Source organism: Panulirus ornatus, chromosome 27 (assembly GCF_036320965.1).
Source record: "Panulirus ornatus isolate Po-2019 chromosome 27, ASM3632096v1, whole genome shotgun sequence".
Taxonomy (NCBI): Eukaryota; Metazoa; Arthropoda; class Malacostraca; order Decapoda; family Palinuridae; genus Panulirus; species Panulirus ornatus.
In genome coordinates this window covers 3,023,204-3,028,968 of record NC_092250.1, presented here as the reverse complement: position 1 = coordinate 3,028,968, position 5,765 = coordinate 3,023,204, and the positions used below count along the sequence as shown (strand labels likewise).

Sequence of the window (5,765 nt, the reverse complement as noted above, 5' to 3'; positions counted from 1 at the left end):
TTTGTCTCTAATGATCATAACACCTTCCCTTCCCTTCTTTATCCTGATTGCGTAAGTTATTCAGACGACAATGAAATCACTCATTAACAAGGAAAGCTCCGAAATTTATGAAACTAAATTTACGGCCTGATCTGTCCTTGTTAAAGCCTTGATGTACAAATACAGACTAAATGAATATAAGGCTACAACCTTTTCCCTCAATAAATACAAGGCTACAACCTTTCCCCAAATAAATATAAGGCTACAACCTTTCCCTAAAAGACTCAAGCGCAGGCGAGGTGAGATAAATCTCAGCTTTGGCTGCCAGAATAACACGTTCCTGTTCATATATTCCCATCAGACGACAACCGACCAGACCTGCCTTCAGCACAGCATCATACAGACGAGTCACAAACGAAGACATGGCTGGTGTGGGCACGCAAACACCACCTCAACGATCACCCCCAACAGGTGTTGATATGTAAACAACGAATCATTTACAGACGAGGTGTTCTCTGTACCATCAAGATACAGTCCTGTACGCAGAAGAACCCCTCTAGCTTACGTAAACATTCATTTCGACGTAGGTCAACACCACAGCCATTAAATCTGGGATGACCACCTTGGCGTATGTTTTCCCATCGTGCAACACCTTCACACATCCAGTGTTGCCTTGCAATGGTGTTATCTGACGCCAGTCATCACCCATATCACGTGACCTCGTCCTCAAAGTCTTCTCTTGGGTTAATGTCTGACTTTGCCAGAGAAATTTAAGCCAAGTTCGCCGTTATCTGGAATGCCTCTTTTGTTCTCCATCCCCATCATATCCCGACGTCAGCAGTAGCTCTCCAAGGTGACTGGAGGGAACTTTGATTACCTCACACACACACACACACACACACACACACACTCACTCACTGCCGTCCATGGACGCTTTCTCGCCCGGATACAACACGTGCAGCTAATTACCAGTGGCTGTCGACTTTCACTCCAGATACAAGGTGTGAGGAAAGCCGACGAGGGAAGGTGAATGGGGGAGGGGGGGAGTGTTCAGTGTACCGGTAATGTTGATGAAGAAATACAGCGAGTTTACCTGTAATGTAGGTGGGTGTATACCTCACACACACACACACACACACACACACACACACACAAAAGGTCCAAGAGATGGGGCACTACGAGTGTATATCTCCCTTCACCACCTCCCCCATCCACAGTGGGAATGGGTAATCACATACACGTACAAAAATATGACACAGACATTCAAAAGACAGATATAAGGATTAGCAAACAGACATAATTTCATGTAATCCCACAATAATACAACAGACAACACAAGAGACAATGTTTGGTAATGATGAGAAAAATTCACAAATACATTCAGAACGAATAACATGGTCTCATTTCCCGCCATTTTTGGCTATGAATGATCGCCACTGGCTAGAAAAGCGCGCCCAATCTGGCCTAACCTAGCCAGATGAGGCCTCACTATATACCTCTTACATCCCCGTCGATGACCTAGAGGGAGAGAAAGCCCTGCTGTCTGGCTCTGTCTATGTATGAATCTATATACGTGAGTATGTATGCATGTGTGTATCTGTGACCCGTAAAAGGGTCAGGTCAAATGTCATATCTAAAGATCGTAACAACGTGTTCAAGGGTTGTTCCGTCGTGCTTAAAGGGTCATTCCAACCTTTGCGACACCCATGTTGTTGTGTTGACCCTAATAATAACAGGAAGCTGAAGTTTACACTTTTGTTTACAATTTCACAAGACACTGTAGTGCTCCCTGTAACGTATATGGCACAGAAACTGTAAGAGATGACATTACAGCATACTTCTGTAATGATACAGAAACTATAAGACATGATATAGTGGATAACACTGTGTGGTACACACATATGGACCCTGACAGTATAAGACGTTTTGGAAACTTTCGTAAAAATGAGTGACGTAACTTGGAAACACAAACATCAAAGCAGCGCAGGAAATCTTACGTCAAGTGGGACTTTATTCAAAGTAATATCGCCCAGATAAAAATCGCACACGACTGTATATACAGCGAGGAAGACGCGCGATATAAGAACTGCACACGACGATATATTTACATTGCGAGGAGGACGTCTGGTGAAAGCTGTGTTACAGGGAATATGAGGACAAGACACTGAGAATGAGGTAGACAACCTCTGATAGAGGGAGAGTCTGGCTAAGACACACACGAGTGTGGCGAATATTACATCTATGTTGCTGGAGGGCCAAGCAGGCGAGCGGATCACCACACAAGAGGAAAATTCCTCTTACTAGAAACCTCACAGTAAAGCGCGCTAGCAACGTGTATATGAAAGTGTCGTACGGAGGATTAATACGAGCCCGGGGGGCCACACTCTCGCCCACGACCGTACAAGAGGAAGTCAGACAGACGAGGAAACTCAGACATATCGGAACGCGCCCTCAGGACGCAAACTCACCCTCCCTCTGATTTTCATGAAACATGTATATTTTCCATCTCAGATGTATATATCGTATTCTTAGAGGATTTGCAGTTTCATGCTTCTATCTGCTCTCATTCGAGTAAAGATGTGATACTTGTGGCTAATTAGATACGTGTGAATGTAGCTCATTGTAGTACCCTAGGTTATCTATTCGGTTTATATATAGTTCGAATTACCATTACTGATACAAGTGTGTGTGTGTGTGTGTGTGTGTGTGTGTTTGGTGGGGCAGTGAATTCGTGTGGAGGACACTGCGCTTACAATGCCTGATGGTTCGCCAACGAGGGTAACAAGCGATTTGCCGACAACACACACACACACACACACACACACACACGTAGGGTTGGTTCCTGACAACCTCCTGCACGGTAGAACTGCATTCCACAGGGGGAGCGCCTTGCCCCATGGCTGGTCCTCTGTCAGAACCTCCCGAAAAGAGAAAACAGATTCACATTTTTTGTTTCGTTCTTCTGGAGAAAACGGATGGTAGGGAAGATGTTAACAGGTACAGTAAAGATGTCATTAAGTGTGGCCCGGGGATGTACAGTAGTTTGGCATGTCTCGTAAGGTTGTTTAGGAGGTTTTTTCGCCTTATTACTGTTGGTGGTCTGGTATTAGAGTGCGTTCAGTGGGTGTTGGACTTAGTATGGTCACGATCAATGAGACTGAGCACAGTACAGGCTGGTGTGTGTGTGTGTGTGTGTGTGTGTGATCGGTACACTCCCCTACGCCGCGCCGCCAGAGTCCCCTGGTGGCCCAGACTGGTACCATAGAAGGGGTGAAAGTTCAAGTGAGTCTTGCAGGTAAATCTTGCAGGTGTGCATCACACAGCCCCAGCAACAGGTGTGTGAGGAGCAGGTGTGTGTCACAGCCTCACTAACAGGTGTGTGTGGGCACGTGAGTGTTACACAACCCCCAGCTGGGAGGTTACGGTCGCCCCACACTCCCTACACCTGCTCCTTGGTGGGGCCCAGTCACCTCAGTGGCTGGTGTGTTGTGACGACACAACCCCATCCTCCTCCTCCCCAGAGGTCAACACAGAAACACCACTAGGGATCTATATAAGGTCTCAAGACAACCTGCCCTTGGGCACAACACCTTCCTGAGGGTGTTCCACCACCGCGTCTTACTCTCGCCGTCAGGGTAGCCCCAACGTACACCAGGCGCAGAGAGCGGCACCCACGTGTTGCAGTTAACAACATGATAATAACCTAATGATCACTAATTAACCCTTTCTCTCCTCCTCCTCCTCCTCCTCCTCCCCTCGTAGGTCAATATAAACCCCAGAAGACGAGGGAGATAATGGCCCTAATTACCGAGGGCCCGGGGGGAGGAGGGGGGTCAAACACCCCCGCCGCCTCGGGTTATAGAGGAAGTGTTGTTGGTTATAGAGGAAGTGTTGTTGGTTATAGAGGATGTGTTGTTGGTTATAGAGGAAGTGTTGTTGGTTATAGAGGAAGTGTTGTTGGTTATAGAGGAAGTGTGGTTGGTTATAGAGGAAGTGTGGTTGGTTATAGAGGAAGTGTTGTTGGTTATAGAGGAAGTGTGGTTGGTTATAGAGGAAGTGTGGTTGGTTATAGAGGAAGTGTTGTTGGTTATAGAGGAAGTGTTGTTGGTTATAGAGGAAGTGTTGTTGGTTATAGAGGAAGTGTTGTTGGTTATAGAGGAAGTGTTGTTGGTTATAGAGGAAGTGTTGTTGGTTATAGAGGAAGTGTTGTTGGTTGTTGTTGACTTTCCTTAAATCTCGACATGTTCCTGTGTGGGTTATAGATGTGACGTCACGTCAGAGTGTACATCTGGGTCAGCTGTTGTTTGCCAGACACAGTGAAGACCCTCGCCCGCTCCACCTGCTACTAATCCTCAACATATTTACCTCAATATATAAAAAAGATTCCATAAATAAAACCTCTATTTTTACCCTCACTAGTTACTAACTAGCCAAGCCAGTCATCCATCATTCGTAGGGTCTTTTGGTTCGTAGAGCCCAGAGTCCCCCAGTCTACTGAGATAACTGTAGTCCAGTGTGGCATAATAATAATAATAATAAAAGAAAGAGAAAAGTACTTCAATAAACTTTACATACACTGGAGTATGGAAGTGTTCAATAGACACGGATATGCACTGGTGAGGTATAATTTTCCAAAAGAAGGAACAGAGAATTGGGCCAGGTAAGGGTAGTCCCTCAAAGGCTCAGTCCTCTGTTCTTAACGCTACCTCGCTAATGTGGGAAATGGCGAATAGTTTGAAAGAAAGAAAGAAAAATATATATATATATATATATATATATATATATATATATATATATATATATATATATATATATATATATATATATATATACGAAATATGTACAGTGCTTCTAAGCTGGATAAGGAAGTGTCTGCAGTACATATACCAGGTATGTACTGGGCTGGGGCCAGGTATGTACTGGGCTGGGGCCAGGTGTGTACTGGGGCAGGTGTGTGCCAGGAGAAAGTCTGTATCTGGTCCCACACCTGAGCCATTAACAAACTTGACCTCCGTAGAGAAAGCTATACTCCAATATACACACAAGCCTTGTCTCTTTATCTATACACGTGCATCAAACTTCACCACCACCTCTACTGATAGACACAAGTGTGACAACATTAATATCAAGAAATCATCCACTCCATCTTCCAGTGTTTACAAAGACATTTACTGTTATATCGGAAGATCCGCGAATTTCCCCCGCGCATGCGCAAACCAGCTGGGAAGCAAGTTGGCGGCCCGCATCCCGTGTGTAGCCAGTCAACATTTAGACACAGTATTACGAGGTGGTCGCAAGTCAGCTCTGTGCTGGTTAGTCCTGTGTTGTTTTGAATATCTTTTTTCTGATGTTTGAGAAGCCGTCGACACGTAAGTGTGCTGACGTATAACATGACCAATGTCATGTGAGTTTTGTGATGGTGGAAGTGAAAAAAAAATACTAATCATTTGGAAAAGTTCTAAAAATGTGTCCAGGGTAGAATATACGAAGATGAGTGCATGTATTATTCTCTCTCTCTCTCTCTCTCTCTCTCTCTCTCTCTCTCTCTCTCTCTCTCTCTCTCTCTTCTGAGATCGCGTGAGCAATCGTACCCACATTCCAACGTGCTGGTAAGAGGAAAAAAAAAAAGAATTTCCCTCTTAATTCATACGATACCATACAACACAAAGAGTACAATTAATAATAACAGCATTAGTGATATGTGTATCTATACTTCATCATCACTACTCCATCCCTTATCCAGTCGTGTGGGTCAGGTACATACATACATGTAGCCTTCACATCAC

At 44.7% G+C, this 5,765-nt stretch overlaps 1 protein-coding gene across 1 annotated transcript in view; it reads right to left on the bottom strand.

The window, feature by feature from the left end:
* The window catches only part of LOC139757540 (tyrosine-protein kinase BAZ1B-like), a 141,541-nt gene that overhangs the window by 87,559 nt on the left and 48,217 nt on the right, over positions 1-5,765 (bottom strand). The window lies entirely within an intron of this gene.